Source organism: Ranitomeya imitator, chromosome 6 (assembly GCF_032444005.1).
Source record: "Ranitomeya imitator isolate aRanImi1 chromosome 6, aRanImi1.pri, whole genome shotgun sequence".
Lineage (NCBI taxonomy): Eukaryota > Metazoa > Chordata > Amphibia > Anura > Dendrobatidae > Ranitomeya > Ranitomeya imitator.
The window spans coordinates 470,853,963-470,871,809 of record NC_091287.1 but is presented as its reverse complement, the minus strand read 5'-3'; the positions used below and the strand labels follow the sequence as shown (position 1 = coordinate 470,871,809).

Below are 17,847 nucleotides of genomic sequence, written 5' to 3'. Positions count from 1 at the left end.
TTTGCTAAATCTATTTAATCTCTGTGTTTGTACTTTCATCTTAACTCACAGTCATTATATGTGGGGGGCTGCCTTTTCCTTTGGGGAATTTCTCTGAGGCAAGGTAGGCTTATTTTTCTATCTTCAGGCCTAGCTAGTTTCTCAGGCTGTGCCGAGTTGCATAGGGAGCGTTAGGCGCAATCCACGGCTACCTCTAGTGTGGTGTGATAGGATTAGGGATTGCGGTCAGCAGAGTTCCCACGTCTCAGAGCTCGTCCTATATTTTTTGCTTATGGTCAGGTCACTTTGTGTGAACTTCAAGGTCCATTGTGGTTCTGAATTACCTATTCATAACAGTACTGGAGGCCCAATGTACTATGCTTCTCAATAGAGGGAAAAAAGAAGTTCTGAGACCATTTTTTTTTCTTTGCACTGTGTTTTGCCTTTTTTTTCCCCTAGACATTTGGGTGGTTCAGGACACAGGTGTGGTGATGGACATTAAAGGTCTGTCTTCATGTGTGGATCTTCTCACTGCAAGAGTACAAAATATTCAAGACTTTGTGGCTCAGAATTCTATGTTAGAACCAAGAATTCCTATTCCTGATTTGTTTTCTGGAGATAGAGCTAAATTTCTGAGTTTCAAAAATAATTGCAAACTGTTTCTGGCGTTGAAACCTCGCTCCTCTGGTGACCCAGTTCAACAAGTTAAGATCATTATTTCTTTATTACATGGCGACCCTCAAGACTGGGCATTTTCCCTTGCGCCAGGAGATCCTGCATTATGTAATATTGATGCGTTTTTTTCTGGCGCTCGGATTACTGTACGATGAACCTAATTCAGTGGATCAGGCAGAGAAAAATTTGCTGGCTCTGTGTCAGGGTCAGGATGAGATAGAGATTTATTGTCCGAAGTTTAGAAAGTGGTCTGTGCTCACTCAATGGAATGAATGTGCTTTGGCAGCAATCTTCAGAAAGGGTCTCTCTGAAGCCCTTAAGGATGTCATGGTGGGATTTCCTATGCCTGCTGGTCTGAATGAGTCTATGTCTTTGGCCATTCAGATCGGTCGACGCTTGCGTGAGCGTAAATCTGTGCACCATTTGGCGGTATTATCTGAGCATAAACCTGAGCCTATGCAGTGCGATAGGACTTTGACCAGAGCTGAAAGGCAAGAACACAGACGTCAGAATGGGCTGTATTTCTACTGTGGTGATTCCACTCATGCTATCTCCGATTGTCCTAAGCACACTAAGCGGTTCGCTAAGTCTGCCACCATTGGTACGGTACAGTCGAAATTTCTTTTGTCCGTTACTTTGATCTGCTCTTTGTCTTCCTATTCTGTCATGGCATTTGTGGATTCAGGCGCTGCCCTGAATTTGATGGACTTGGAGTTTGCTAGGCGCTGTGGGTTTGTCTTGGAGCCCTTGCAGTGTCTTATTCCATTGAGAGGAATTGATGCTACGCCTTTGGCCAAGAATAAGCCTCAGTATTGGACCCAGCTGACCATGTGCATGGCTCCTGCGCACCAGGAGGATATTCGCTTTCTGGTTTTGCAAAATCTGCATGATGTGGTCGTGTTGGGGTTGCCATGGCTACAAGTCCATAACCCAGTATTAGATTGGAAATCAATATCTGTGTCCAGCTGGGGTTGTCAGGGGGTACATGGTGATGTTCCATTTCTGTCTATCTCATCATCCACCCCTTCTGAGGTCCCAGAGTTCTTGTCTGATTACCGGGATGTATTCGATGAGCCCAAGTCCAATGCCCTACCTCCGCATAGGGATTGTGATTGTGCTATCGAGTTGATTCCTGGTAGTAAGTTTCCTAAGGGTCGACTGTTTAATTTATCTGTACCTGAGCACGCCGCTATGCGGAGTTATGTAAAAAAATCTTTAGAGAAGGGTCATATTCGCCCGTCGTCATCGCCATTGGGAGCAGGGTTCTTTTTTGTGGCCAAGATGGATGGTTCGCTGAGACCTTGTATTGATTACCGCCTTCTAAATAAAATCACGGTCAAATTTCAGTACCCCTTGCCGCTGCTATCTGATTTGTTTGCTCGGATTAAGGGGGCTAGTTGGTTCACTAAGATAGATCTTCGTGGTGCATATAATCTTGTGCGTATTAAACGGGGCGATGAATGGAAAACTGCATTTAATACGCCCGAGGGCCATTTTGAGTACCTAGTTATGCCATTCGGACTTACCAATGCTCCATCAGTATTTCAGTCCTTTATGCATGACATCTTCCGAGAGTACCTGGATAAATTCCTGATTGTATACTTGGATGATATTTTGGTCTTCTCGGATGATTGGGAGTCTCATGTGAAGCAGGTCAGAATTGTGTTCCAGGTCCTGCGTGCTAATTCTTTGTTTGTGAAGGGATCAAAGTGTCTCTTTGGTGTTCAGAAGGTTTCATTTTTGGGGTTCATTTTTTCCCCTTCTACTATCGAGATGGACCCTGTTAAGGTCCAGGCCATTTATGATTGGACTCAGCCGACTGTTGTGAATTCTGTGGCAGAGCTCCCTCCTGTGGTCACAAGTGGTACTTCGGCTGATTCTCTCTGTGAGCTTCCGTTGGTGGAGGAAAGTGGTACTGCGGCTTCTGAGTTTCCTTCCTCAGGTGATGTGGTGAAGTCGTTAGGTGCTGCTCTATTTAACTCCACCTAGCGCTTTGATCCTGGCCTCCAGTCAATGTTCTAGTATTGGACCTGTTTCCTCCTGGATCGTTCCTGTGGCCTGCTGCTCTGCATAGCTAAGTTCCGCTTTGCTATTTTGTTTGCTGTTTTTTTTCTGTCCAGCTTGTCTATTTGTTTTTTTCCTGCTTGCTGGAAGCTCTGGGACGCAGAGGGTGTACCTCCGTGCCGTTAGTACGGTACGGAGGGTCTTTTTGCCCCCTTTGCGTGGTTTTTGTAGGGTTTTGTGTTGACCGCAAAGTTACCTTTCCTATCCTCGCTCTGTTCAGAAAGTCGGGCCTCACTTTGCTTAAATCTATTTCATCTCTACGTTTGTCTTTTCATCTTACAGTCATTATATGTGGGGGCTGCCTTTTCCTTTGGGGTATTTCTCTGAGGCAAGGTAGGCTTATTTTCCATCTTCAGGCTAGCTAGTTTCTCAGGCTGTGCCGAGTTGCATAGGGAGCGTTAGGCGCAATCCACGGCTGCCTCTAGTGTTGTTGGAGAGGATTAGGGATTGCGGTCAGCAGAGTTCCCACGTCTCAGAGCTCGTTATATGTTTTTGGGTTATTGTCAGGTCACTGTATGTGCTCTGACCTCTATGTCCATTGTGGTACTGAATTACCTTTCATAACAGTACTGGAGGCCCAAAGTACTAATGATTCTCAATAGAGGGAAAAAAGAAGTTCTGAGACCATTTTTTTTTCTCTGCACTGTGTTTTGCCTTTTTTTTCCCCTAGACATTTGGGTGGTTCAGGACACAGGTGTAGCGATGGACATTAAAGGTCTGTCTTCATGTGTGGATCAGCTCACGGCAAGAGTACAAAATATTCAAGACTTTGTGGTTCAGAATTCTATGTTAGAACCGAGAATTCCTATTCCTGATTTGTTTTTTGGAGATAGAACTAAATTTCTGAGTTTCAAAAATAATTGTAAACTATTTCTGGCTTTGAAACCTCGCTCCTCTGGTGACCCAGTTCAACAAGTTAGGATCATTATTTCTTTTTTACGTGGCGACCCTCAGGACTGGGCATTTTCTCTTGCGTCAGGAGATCCTGCATTAAGTAATATCGATGCGTTTTTCCTGGCGCTAGGATTGCTGTACGATGAGCCTAATTCAGTGGATCAGGCAGAGAAGAATTTGCTGCCTCTGTGTCAGGGTCATTATGAGATAGAGGTATATTGTCAGAAATTTAGAAAGTGGTCCGTACTCACTCAGTGGAATGAAGGTGCGCTCACAGCTATTTTCAGAAAAGGTCTCTCTGAAGCCCTTAAGGATGTCATGGTGGGATTTCCCATGCCTGCTGGTCTGAATGAGTCTGTCTTTAGCCATTCAGATCGGTCGACGCTTGCGTGAGCGTAAATCTGTGCACCATTTGGCGGTATTACCTGAGCTTAAACCTGAGCCCATGCAGTGCGATAGGACTTTGTCCAGAGTTGAACGGCAAGAACACAGACGTCTGAATGGGCTCTGTTTCTACTGTGGTGATTCCACTCATGCTAGCTCTGATTGTCCTAAGCGCACTAAGCGGTTCGCTAGGTCTGCCACCATTGGTACGGTACAGTCAAAATTTCTTCTGTCCGTTACCTTGATATGCTCTTTGTCATCGTATTCTGTCATGGCATTTGTGGATTCAGGCGCTGCCCTGAATTTGATGGACTTGGAGTATGCTAGGCGTTGTGGGTTTTTCTTGGAGCCCTTGCAGTGTCCTATTCCATTGAGAGGAATTGATGCTACGCCTTTGGCCAAGAATAAGCCTCAGTACTGGACCCAGCTGACCATGTGCATGGCTCCTGAACATCAGGAGGTTATTCGCTTTCTGGTGTTGCATAATCTGCATGATGTGGTCGTGTTGGGGTTGCCATGGCTACAAGTCCATAATCCAGTATTAGATTGGAAATCCATGTCTGTGTCCAGCTGGGGTTGTCAGGGGGTACATGGTGATGTCCCATTTCTGACTATTTCGTCATCCACCCCTTCTGAGGTTCCTGAGTTCTTGTCTGATTACCGGGATGTATTTGATGAGCCCAAGTCCGATACCCTACCTCCGCATAGGGATTGTGATTGTGCTATCGATTTGATTCCTGGTAGTAAATTCCCAAAAGGTCGACTGTTTAATTTATCTGTGCCTGAGCACGCCGCTATGCGGAGTTATGTGAAGGAGTCGTTGGAGAAGGTGCATATTCGCCCGTCATCGTCGCCATTAGGAGCAGGGTTCTTTTTTGTAGCCAAGAAGGATGGTTCACTGAGACCTTGTATAGATTACCGCCTTCTAAATAAGATCACGGTTAAATTTCAGTACCCCTTGCCGCTGCTATCTGATTTGTTTGCTCGGATTAAGGGGGCTAGTTGGTTCACCAAGATAGATCTTCGTGGTGCGTATAATCTTGTGCGTATTAAGCGAGGCGATGAATGGAAAACTGCATTTAATGCGCCCGAGGGCCATTTTGAGTATCTAGTAATGCCATTCGGACTTGCCAATGCTCCATCAGTGTTTCAGTCCTTTATGCATGACATCTTCCGAGAGTACCTGGATAAATTCCTGATTGTGTACTTGGATGACATTTTGATCTTCTCAGATGATTGGGAGTCTCATGTGAAGCAGGTCAGAACGGTTTTTCAGGTCCTGCGTGCTAATTCTTTGTTTGTGAAGGGATCAAAGTGTCTCTTTGGTGTTCAGAAGGTTTCATTTTTGGGGTTCATCTTTTCCCCTTCTACTATCGAGATGGATCCTGTTAAGGTCCAAGCCATCCATGATTGGACTCAGCCGACATCTCTGAAAAGTCTGCAAAAGTTCCTGGGCGTTGCTAATTTTTATCGTCGCTTCATCTGCAATTTTTCTAGTATTGCTAAACCATTGACCGATTTGACCAAGAAGGGTGCTGATGTGGTCAATTGGTCTTCTGCTGCTGTGGAAGCTTTTCAAGAGTTGAAGCGTCGTTTTTCTTCTGCCCCTGTGTTGTGTCAACCAGATGTTTCGCTTCCGTTCCAGGTCGAGGTTGATGCTTCTGAGATTGGAGCAGGGGCTGTTTTGTCGCAGAGAAGTTCTGATTGCTCGGTGATGAAACCATGCGCCTTCTTTTCCAGGAAGTTTTCGCCTGCTGAGCGTAATTATGATGTGGGCAATCGAGAGTTGCTGGCCATGAAGTGGGCATTCGAGGAGTGGCGTCATTGGCTTGACACTGCGCTCCTCTCCATTCTCTATTTAAAGCTCTACCTAGCACATTGTCACACACTCCTCCTGGCGGTGGATACCGCGGAGATCCTTATTTTTTGTGCGCTGGTAAGATTAGCCTTTTTTTCCTACACCTGTCCCATATGGTATCCATGTGCTGGGCCGTTTCCACAGCCGTTGGGCTGACGTGTAGATTTTGTTTCTTCTTTTTAGATCTGCATCCCAGCCTTTTTCAGCTATTAAGGTTTTTTCTCCTTCCCTTGGCCTAGTCTTTTCCATTGGGTATGTACCCCTGTCGGTAGTTGGTGCCATACTAGACATCATATATATCTTATATATTATTTCCCCTGTTTATATACCCCTTGGCTGTACTGAATATAATATATTTTTTCTATAGACATCTCCATGTTACGTGGTCTGGTTCAAGTTTACCAGCAGTACCTTTTGGTATGTACCTTGTCTAGTCCAGTCGTATGGTACATTGTCACGACACTCCAGCTATATAGGTCTTTTTGATACGTATTTTATATCTTCATTTTTCCAGATGCCATTTATTTGTACTCCATTTTGGGGCTCAGTCTTACATACAGGTGTATTTAGGTAGGTGTTCTATCCTCTTACATTTTACCCCTCTCCCACCACGCTCACTCCACTGCCATACTATATTATTTTCTTCGGGTCCATGTCCTTGACACGATCTATGTAGATATCCTACTCTAGTCCCACACTGGCACTTATGCTCTACTTCTTACGGTTCTACGCCCACATAATATTTTACAGCTTTTCTCTTACATAACGGCGGTTATGCTGGTTGTATTCTATGATTGTATACTATTTTACGCTTCATGACATTTTGTATCCTCGTGATGTATATACTTTTGTTTATTTTGTTATCACTATGTCCTATTTTGTTTACACTCCCATTTTTGTTAACATATATTTTCTGTTTGTATATATTTTTCTTTGTAGCACACTGATGAAGGTCTAGAGTTGACCGAAACGTTTGTGACTTTGTATGTAAATAAACCCCCCTATTTTGCATCACAATTTCTAGGAGTGTGCTAGTCACTTGTTTAACTGTATGTGCTCTGACCTCCATGTCCATTGTGGTACTGAATTACCTTTCATAACAGCCGACATCTCTGAAGAGTCTGCAAAAGTTCGTTGGCTTTGCTAATTTTTATCGTCGCTTCATCTGTAATTTCTCTAGTATTGCTAAACCATTGACCGATTTGACCAAGAAGGGTGCTGATGTGGTCAATTGGTCTTCTGCTGCTGTGGAAGCTTTTCAAGAGTTGAAGCGTCGTTTTTCTTCTGCCCCTGTGTTGTGTCAACCAGATGTTTCGCTTCCGTTCCAGGTCGAGGTTGATGCTTCTGAGATTGGAGCAGGGGCTGTTTTGTCGCAGAGAAGTTCTGATTGCTCGGTGATGAAACCATGCGCCTTCTTTTCCAGGAAGTTTTCGCCTGCTGAGCGTAATTATGATGTGGGCAATCGAGAGTTGCTGGCCATGAAGTGGGCATCTGAGGAGTGGCGTCATTGGCTTGAAGGAGCTAAGCATCGCGTGGTGGTCTTGACTGATCACAAGAACTTGACTTATCTCGAGTCTGCCAAACGGTTGAATCCTAGGCAGGCTCGTTGGTCGCTGTTTTTCTCCCGTTTTGACTTTGTGCTTTCGTACCTTCCGGGCTATAAAAATGTGAAGGCGGATGCCCTGTCTAGGAGTTTTGTGCCCGACTCTCCGGGTTTGCCTGAGCCGGCGGGTATTCTCAAAGAGGGAGTAATTGTGTCTGCCATCTCCCCTGATTTGCGGCGGGTGCTGCAAAAATTTCAGGCTAATAAACCTGATCGTTGCCTAGCGGAGAAACTGTTTGTCCCTGATAGGTGGACGAATAAAGTTATCTCTGAGGTTCATTGTTCGGTGTTGGCTGGTCATCCTGGAATCTTTGGTACCAGAGATTTAGTGGCTAGATCCTTTTGGTGGCCGTCTCTGTCGCGGGATGTGCGTTATTTTGTGCAGTCCTGTGGGATTTGTGCTCGGGCTAAGCCCTGCTGTTCTCGTGCCAGTGGGTTGCTTTTGCCCTTGCCGGTCCCGGTAGAGGCCTTGGACACATATCTCTATGGATTTTATTTCGGATCTCCCCGTCTCTCAAAAAATGTCAGTCATTTGGGTAGTTTGTGATCGCTTCTCTAAGATGGTCCATTTGGTACCCTTGTCTAAATTGCCTTCCTCCTCTGATTTGGTGCCGTTGTTCTTCCAGCATGTGGTTCGTTTACATGGCATTCCAGAGAACGTCGTTTCTGACAGAGGTTCCCAGTTTGTTTCGAGGTTTTGGCGAGCATTTTGTGCTAGGATGGGCATTGATTTGTCTTTTTCCTCGGCTTTCCATCCTCAGATAAATGGCCAAACTGAACGAACCAATCAGACCTTGGAAACATATCTGAGATGTTTTGTTTCTGCTGATCAGGATGATTGGGTGTCCTTTTTGCCGTTGGCTGAGTTCGCCCTTAATAATCGGGCCAGCTCGGCTACCTTGGTTTCGCCGTTTTTCTGCAATTCTGGGTTCCATCCTCGTTTCTCTTCAGGGCAGGTTGAGTCTTCGGACTGTCCTGGTGTGGATACTGTGGTGGACAGGTTGCAGCGGATTTGGAATCATGTAGTGGACAATTTGACCTTGTCCCAGGAGAAGGCTCAACGTTTCGCTAATCGCAGACGCTGTGTGGGTCCCCGACTTCGTGTTGGGGATTTGGTTTGGTTGTCATCTCGTTATATTCCTATGAAGGTTTCCTCTCCTAAGTTTAAGCCTCGTTTCATTGGTCCGTATAGGATTTCTGAGGTTCTTAATCCTGTGTCTTTTCGTTTGACCCTTCCAGATTCTTTTTCCATCCATAACGTATTCCATAGGTCATTGTTGCGGAGATACGTGGCACCTATGGTTCCATCTGTTGATCCTCCTGCCCCGGTTTTGGTGGAGGGGGAGTTGGAGTATATAGTGGAGAAGATTTTGGATTCTCGTGTTTCGAGACGGAAACTCCAGTATCTGGTTAAGTGGAAGGGTTATGGTCAGGAAGATAATTCCTGGGTCTTTGCCTCTGATGTCCATGCTGCCGATCTTGTTCGTGCCTTTCATATGGCTCATCTTGGTCGGCCTGGGGGCTCTGGTGAGGGTTCGGTGACCCCTCCTCAAGGGGAGGGTACTGTTGTGAATTCTGTGATCAAGCTCCCTCCTGTGGTCACAAGTGGTACTGCGGCTTCTGAGTTTCCTTCCTCAGGTGATGAGGTTAAGTCGTTAGGTGCTGCTCTATTTAACTCCACCTAGTGCTTTGATCCTGGCCTCCAGTCAATGTTCTAGTATTGGTCTTGCTTCCTCCTGGATCGTTCCTGTGGCCTGTCTGCTCAGCATAAGCTAAGTTCTGCTTGTGTTACTTTTGTTGCTATATTTTCTGTCTAGCTTGCTTTAATTTGTTTTTCTTGCTTGCTGGAAGCTCCGAGACGCAGAGGGAGCACCTCCATACCGTTAGTCGGTACGGAGGGTCTTTTTGCCCCTCTGCGTGGTTGTTTGTAGGTTTTTGTGTTGACCGCAAAGCTATCTTTCCTATCCTCGGTCTATTCAGTAAGTCGGGCCTCGCTTTGCTAAATCTATTTCATCTCTGTGTTTGTACTTTCATCTTAACTCACAGTCATTATATGCGGGGGGCTGCCTTTTCCTTTGGGGAATTTCTCTGAGGCAAGGTAGGCTTATTTTTCTATCTTCAGGCCTAGCTAGTTTCTCAGGCTGTGCCGAGTTGCATAGGGAGCGTTAGGCGCAATCCACGGCTACCTCTAGTGTGGTGTGATAGGATTAGGGATTGCGGTCAGCAGAGTTCCCACGTCTCAGAGCTCGTCCTATGATTTTTGCTTATGGTCAGGTCACTTTGTGTGCTCTGAACTTCAAGGTCCATTGTGGTTCTGAATTACCTATTCATAACAGGTCCCTGTCGGGCGTAGGAACCTGGCAGGTACCTAGCGAACAGAGCAGAACGTTACGAAACCGCGCCTGCACTACCTTGCGGCGGTATCCTAAGAAAGATACACGAAGCGAAGGATATTGTGGAACAGTGAAAAACGAGATCAAGCACAAAGGAGAACCAGTAGGAGTCGTGCCGTGAGACCGAGGCAACATCCTACTGAGGCGCGTAGCCCATGGCCGGAACACCGCGGAAGTAACTGACTTTAGGCCTTACTTCGAACTCCGCAGGACAGTTAATTATAGGTTGGCTGTCTACCTTAAATTTCCTACGAAGACATAGGGGGCAACGCGTGGAGAGGGGCGTCTCTAGGGTCCCGGAAGAGCTCCGAGCCTTCCCGTCATACGGGTGCGTCCTAGCCATAACATATCTGGGGGACGAGAAACTAGTAACATCTGGAACAAGAGAGAGAGAGAAAGAATTAGAACGAACGAGAACAGAAGTTGTGAGGACTATTCCGAATGCTCAGCAGGGTAGCACTACAACACACAGGCGCTAGTGGTAGGCAACGATTTCCACCTGCAAAGGGAACTCTGGATGTGCCCATCGGACCGGCCGGTCTCCGAAAACCCTGTTAACAGTGCTCTGGATTGAGGATCTTGAAGTCTTCAGTAAAGAGGTAAAGAGACTGCAACCTTGTGTCCTCGTTATTGACTGCACCTCACACCATCACCATCCACCTTACTGGGAAGCCCTGGGGACATACTTCACCTGTGGGAAGGTATACCATCTAGCTGCCATTCCATCACCCCAGTGGACCCCGAGCAGCGTCGGTCACCCTGACCGAATACCACAGGTGGCGTCATGAAGCCTTGACAGACTCCTATCACCTTTTATTGGCTGCCCCTTAGCAGGGTCACGGACCGGGTCTAGCCACCGTGACAGCCTCAGAACCGAATCAGAGAGGCCCGGTACTGAGAACTCGTGGCCCTGTGTCTGGGGGCGATCCATGTCCATCACTGATTCCAATTACTACCAGTCATATTATTCTTCTTATATTTAGGCTTTGGTACAGTTTAGAATCCAAAGCCTGGCTTCTTGTAAGCAGGAAGATTATAGAAAAAATATGAAAAGCAGACTAGGGCTTGGTTGAGACGTCCTTTTTTTTTTTTTTACCTATGGCTATGTTCACACATTGTGTTTTTGCTGTGTTTTTTAATGCAAATTAAAAGCTAATTTTTACTCTACCAGCAAAAGCTATGATATTTCAGAAATCTCGTGTACATGCTTGTGAGTTTTATTTTTTTCCAACCTAATGCTCAAGCAACTTAATACCCAACCAGTGTATGAAAATAAACAATGCCCTACCAACTTAACCCTTTAACGACCGCCGATACGCCTTTTAACTGTGGCAGTTAAGGGTACTTACGCCTCAGCGCCGCTTTTTAACGGCGCTGAGAAATAAGTGTATAGCGCCCCCCAGGGTCGGAATCTCTCCAGGGTCTCGGCAAAGGTTTTTACCGACCCCAGTGTTGCGATCGCTGTTATAACAGCGACCGCATAAACAAAATCTATTTTCCATTTAAGGCTTCTTTCACACTAGCGTCGGAATCTCCCCGTCGCAATGCATCGGGGAGAGATTCCGACGCTAGCGTTTAGCGCATTGCACAATGGAGGCAGCGGATGCATTTCTCCGGCGCATCCGCTGCCCCATTGTAAGGTGGGGGCGGAGTTCTGGCCGCGCATGCGCGGTCGGAAAAAGCGGTCCGTCAGGAGCAAAAAACGTTACATGTAGCGTTTTTTGCTCCCGACGGTCCGCAGAAGCACGACGCATCCGTCGCTCAATACAAGTCTATGGGGAAAAAACGCATCCTGCAAGCACTTTTGCAGGATGCGTTTTTTCTGCAAAACCACGCATTGTGACGGATTGCAGAAAACGCTAGTGTGAAAGTAGCCTAATTTCTCTCTCCTCTGATGTGATTGCACATCATTCACACCACTGACCAGCTGCTGTGTATCATGACCTCTGAGCTCTCACCCAACGGATGATGTCAGGGGGAGACAAGGATTGGTCTGTTGTAATTTTAACACCTGATCCTTTGCTTTCAGGAGAGATAATCTGCTGCCCAAACTTTCTGGCTGCAGTTTTCTTTTATCACTGTTCAAAAACTCGTAAGTGTTCGTCTGATCTGAGCACTAATGTCTATGGGGAAGTTTGAAAAGAGAGCTATCGGCCAAACAAAGGTTCACTGGACAGCTGTCTCTTAAAGGGGTTGTTCAGACTTTGGGTTCAAGTTTGCAGTCTCTTTGTATGCGTGCTGTCAGGATTCTCTGGTGCCGGGAGTGGGCGTGTGACTGAAAGTATGCGATTTGCATACATATGGATCGCCCCCACGTAAGGGCAATGGGGTACTCGGTACCGGGTCCTTCAGTTCCCTCAACGAGGATGTCACGGTGGCCCGACCCGGACCATGGCCCTATGAGGGGCGCCCAATAAAAGGCAGAGTTTGTAGATAACGGTAGTGTTCGTGACGCCACCTGTGGTATTCGGTCAGGGTGACCAACGCTGCTTAGGGGTCCGCTGGGGTGATGGAATGGCAGCTAGGTGGTATGGTATACCTTCCCGCAGGTGAAGTATATCCCCAGGGCTTCCCAAAAGTGTAGATGGTGATGGTGGATGGTGCAAGGCGCGGTGAATAACAAGGACACAATGGGTGCAGTCTCTTTACCTTTACTGAAGGCTTCAGCATCCACAGTCCAGAGTGCCGGATGACAGGGTAGGCAGGGTCCGGCCGGTCTGATGGCAATTCCAGAGTCCCCTTATCCAGCTGGAAATCAGTAGCCTTCCTCTTGCGCACAGTAACATAGTAGGTCCCTACTTGCATTAGCTCCGATAAGGTCCTCACTGTTGTTACTTCTCTCTCTCTGTCCGCAAGATGGATAGGACATACCTTATGACGGTGGTGACCTGAGGCTATTTTATAGGGACCCTAGTGTCGCCCCTCCTCCGCGTTGCCACCTTGTCTGCTTAGGTGTTTAGGTCAGACAGCCAACTTGGAATCGACTGCCCTGCCGGTCTCTGAAGTAAAGCGTAGAGTCTATTACTCCCTCGGTGTTCCGGCCACCGGATCTGCGCTTCAGATGGAGGCAGCCTGCTTCTAGCTGGTCTCCCACTGATGTTTCACTCCTGTTGCTATGACTTCTGTGCTCACTCACTACGGCACACTTCCTTTCTTGTCCTCTTTTAGGAGGCTGCCGCATGGGTTGCAGGCGCAGCTCCGTGTCCTTCTTTCCTACTGAGCCGCTGATGTTCTTTCCTTTTTCCTCTGTCTGCCTGACAGGAATTCCCTGGGCCGAGCCCAGTCTGCTTCTCTCCCTCTCCTTCTCCTGACTCCAACTGCCTATCTCCTTCTCCCTCCAGTCAGCTTCTGTCTGACTTCCTAACCAACCCACCAGTTTTACCCTATGTGAGGAGTGGCCTAGTAGATAGAACCCTTAGCTCCCCCTGGTGGACCAGCGTGTGAAGTGTGTGTGTGGCTGTGATACCTGGCAGGGTGAACTCCTTTGGTGCCATCAGACGTAACATCGCTCCCTCTGGTGGAAGAACGACATTACTGCAACGACCAGGACTCTGGGGTGCTGCACATACGATCACATGCCAACTAGACATACACGGCCTCGCTCAATACAAGTGAACTAAGCGAGTCAGGAGATGTCTAGTTGTAATGTGGCCGGAAGTATACATATCACATACCTACGGTCATATGAACGCCCGCTAAATCTCATGTCCTCTGTGGTTTTACTTTTTACCCAGTGTAAGCTGACCTGCGGTGCATGTTTGAAATCAGCAGAATGTCAACTTCTCTTGTTAGAAAGCTGAGCTTTACGTGCAGATTCTCCCCACAGACTTTTATTGGATGCAGAAAAGTTGCAGGTAAAAATTGATGTAATTCACATATGACTGTATTCAGGGGAAAACATATCATTGATGCTGCCGATCAGGGGCCCAAAAGGTAAGGGGCCCATTTCCACCTCCAAAGCAAGGGAAATTGTGCATTCTGATGAGCTATTAGGCTGCGGAGGGCCCTTACAGTGCTCGGGTACAGGGGCCCTTTTCTATCTGTGTCCACAAGTGATTGTATCAGTAGCGGTTTTTTTCAAAAACAAATTCTAAGAAGTATCAAAGACAAAGCAGCTTAAGTTAAAACATGACATTCCAAAAAGACACAAAAACCGCAGCATAAAAACACGATAAAATACCAAAATAAAGTAACCTAATTTACATAATACTTTCAGAAAATCTGCAATATCAAAAATTTCCTAAATAGTCATTGCGGGAACGTAGCCTTATATGAGCATGACCGGGGAGGCCAGGCCCCTTCTAATCAGGAGAGTCACAGTCACCAAATAAAACAATACAGTGGCATGTAAAAGTTTGGGCACCCCTGGTTAAAATTACTGTTACTGTGAGCATTTAAGCAAGTTGAAGATGAAATTATCTCTAAAAATGCTAAAGTTAAAGATGACACATTTCATTTGTATTTTAGGCAAAAATATATATATATACTTTCATCTTTTACATGTTAAAAATTAAAGAAAGGAAAATTGGCCGATGCAAAAGTTTGGTTAGTACCTTATAGTACCCCCTTTTTGAAAGTATCACAGCTTGTAAACGCTTCTTGTAGCCAGACCTTTCAGTTCATGTTTGAGGGATCTTCATCCATTCTTCCTTGGAAAATTCTTCCAGTTCTGTGAGATTCCTGGGTCATCTTGCATGCACTGCTATTTTGAGATCTAGCCACAGATTTTCAATGATGTTGAGATCAGGGGACTGTGAGGGCCATTGTAAAACCTTCAGCTTGTACCTTTTGAGGTCGTCTATTGTGGATTTTGACATGTGTTTTAAGATTATCCATTTCTAGAAACCATCTTTTCAACAGCTTTTTTCCACATGGTGTTATGTTTGCTTCAAGAATTTGTTGAAATTTCATTGAATTAATTCTTCCTTCTACCCATGAAATGTTCCCCGTACCATTGTCTGCAACACAACCTCAAAACAAATCCACCCCCGTGCTTAATGGTTGGTGAGATGTTCTTTTCCTGACATTCTGTGCCATTGTTTCTCCACACATACCTTTTGATCATTGATCCAAAGAGTTCTATTTTAACCTCATCGGTCCACAGGACTTGTTTCCAAAATGCATCAGGCTTGTTTAGATGTTCTTTTGCATTCTGATGCTGAATTTTATGAGTTGGACACCATAGAGGTTTTCTTCTGTGCAAGTGTCTCTGAAGGATAGAACAATGTACCACAACTCCAGAGTTTGCTAAATGTATCTGAAGGTCTTTTGCAGAGGCAGTGATTTGCCTTTCTATCAATTCTACGAGCAGCTCTCACTGAAATTTTGCTTGGTCTTCCAGACCTTATCTTGACCTCCACTGTTCCTAGAAGCTGCCATTTCTTAATTACATTTTGAACTAAGGAAATGCAATTTTAAAACACTTTGCTTTCTTCTTAAAGCCTTCTCCTGCTTTGTGGGACTCCACCATTTTCAGAATGCTAAGCATCTGCTTAGAAGAACCCATGGCTGCTTTTTTTTTTGGCACAAGGTTAGAGGGGGCTAGCTTTTTTATAACGCTGGGAAATTTGCATCACCTTTCCTTCCTAACAATGATAATGAATAAGCCAAATCCCTAATAGGATAATTAAAGTCTGAAACTTTGGTCAAAGTTATCTGAGCGCACAAGTCTCCAGAGGTGCACAAACTGTTGCATCGGCCCATTTTCCTTTTTGTAATTTTTAAAATGTAAAAAATATATATAAATTGTTAAACTAAAAAAAATATATATATAATAATCTAAATAACAGTAATTTTGACCAGGGGTGGCCAAACGTTAACATTCCACTGTATTTGTCCTGTCACTGAATGTGCTTCTGTATAATCATCCCGAGTGTCACTTTTACACTTCAGCTCTGCTCTCCTGGAATGAAATATTGATTTTCCTGCCGCCCTGAGGTATAAATTGCGTGAATATCCTCTGAATGTTGACGCCTTGTAAATTGTGTCCAGGCAGAGAAGTGGCGGAGGCCGGGGAGGTGACACTGCACCTAATATTGGCACCCGCTCCCTGATAACCACTGGGCTGTGCACATTTTTCAGCCTTGTCCCTTTCATTTCTCATAGTTCTGAAGTTTCTAAAGTAACAGAATTTTCTAAGTTCCAATGTATTCATAGCAAATTGCCTTGTAATTAAAAATGGATTGTAATTATTATGACCAAGATTCTCATTGTTAGTTAACCGATTGAATCTCTGACATATTAATAAAGCTGTGTACAGCGCTAGATCTATACCGCTCCTATACAGGCCTGTGCACTCACAGCTGCTACCTTCTAGCTACAGGTGGGAAATAAGTATTTGATACACTGCCGATTTTGCAAGTTTTCCCACCTACAAAGAATGGAGAGGTCTGTAATTTTATATCGTAGGTACACTTCACCTGTGAGAGATGGAATCTAAAAATAAAACCCAGAAAATCACATTGTATGATTTTTACATAATGAAATTGCATTTTATTGTATGAAATAAGTATTTGATCACCTATCAACCAGCGAGAATTCTGGCTATCACAGACCTGTTAGTTTTTCTTTAAGAAGCCCTCCTACTCTATTCTCATTACCTGTATTAATTGCATCCTCTCCACCATAGCCAAGACCAAAGAGCTGTATAAGGATACCAGGGACAAAATTATAAACCTGCACAAGGCTGGGATGGGCTATAGGACGTCTGGCAAGCAGCTTGGTGAGAAAGCAACAACTATGGGCACAATTATTAGAAAATGGAAGGAACGCAAGATGACTGTCAATCTCGATCAAGGGTTCTTGCAAGATCTCGCCTTGTAGGGTAAGGATGATTCTGAGAATGGGCAGGAATCCGCAAAGACCCTGTGAAAGACCTGAAGAGTGCTGGGACCACAGTCTCACACTTTACTGTTAGTAACACACTACGCCGTCATGGATTAAAATCCTGCAGGGCACCAAGGTCCCCCCCTACTCACACCAGCACATGTCCAGGCCCGTTTGAAGTTCACCAGTGACCATCTGGATGATCGAGAGGAGGCATGGGAGAAGGTCATGTGGTCAGATGAGATTAACTTCACTCTGTGTGTTTGGAGGAAGAAGGATGAGTACAAGAACACCGTCCCAACCATGAAGCATGGTGGGGGAAACACAATACTTTGGGGTGCTGCATCGTATTGAAGGGAAGATGGATTGGGTCATGTATTAAATATTTATTTTCCCCATTGTATCTGTGGAAAACCTGACTTTCTATGACTGCAGGACTTCATTTTGCAAGCTGCCACTTTCTACTTGGATGACCTGCTTTTCATTACATTGGGGATGGGGACTGAAGTTACAGGAAATTACATCTGCTGTGCAGTAGACTGCCTGCCAGTGATTCACAGACTTGTTTTAAATTTACAGAGCAGTGCAGTGATGTATCTTATAATTAAAGGGAATCTGTCAGCAGATTTTTGCTATATAATCTGAGGACAGCAGTAGATAGAGGCTGAAACACAGTTCAAGGATGTGTCACTTGTCAAAGTGTGTGCTGTTGTTTACTAACAGTGAAGGTCTTATCACCAAGAGATTAACATTGCCAGACTAGTCCTGCAACTAAGCAGCTCACTGTCTATGGACGTTGTATCTGCAGAGCCTGGTGGGGGCGGGGTTAGCTTTCTCAGCTCTGCTTTATGGTAAATCTAGCTCTGCCCTCAGTAATCTAAGTGTTGCATCCTTGGATTCAGTTTCTTTTTGTCTACATCAGGCTCCTCTGAGATGAGGGAGCAAAATCCTGCAGACAGATTCCCTCTAAGGCTGAGGCAGATAGCTAGGAATTGGGGAAATATACATTTATCACATCTCCTTTCTCCCGTTCTCTATTTTTGTCTTGGTCCTTTTTCTTTTTATCTTCTTTATTTTCACTTTCTATCGCTCTATTTTTCTCTTTCTCTCTCCTTTTCCCTATCTTCCCCTTTCTTTTTCTTTTCCTTTTATTCTTTTTCTTTTTTCATTTT

General features: G+C 45.3%; 1 protein-coding gene across 4 annotated transcripts in view; it reads left to right on the top strand.

Annotated features, from left to right (window-relative positions):
- The window catches only part of PAG1 (phosphoprotein membrane anchor with glycosphingolipid microdomains 1), a 250,807-nt gene that overhangs the window by 217,179 nt on the left and 15,781 nt on the right, over positions 1-17,847 (top strand). The window contains exon 1 of one of the 4 annotated variants that reach the window (XM_069731527.1): positions 16,600-16,673. The exons of the other annotated variants lie outside the window; for them this stretch is intronic. The gene's annotated coding sequence lies outside the window, so the exon portion shown is untranslated. Of the gene's footprint in view, positions 1-16,599; positions 16,674-17,847 lie in introns of those variants that run through there. 4 annotated transcript variants of the gene reach the window in all.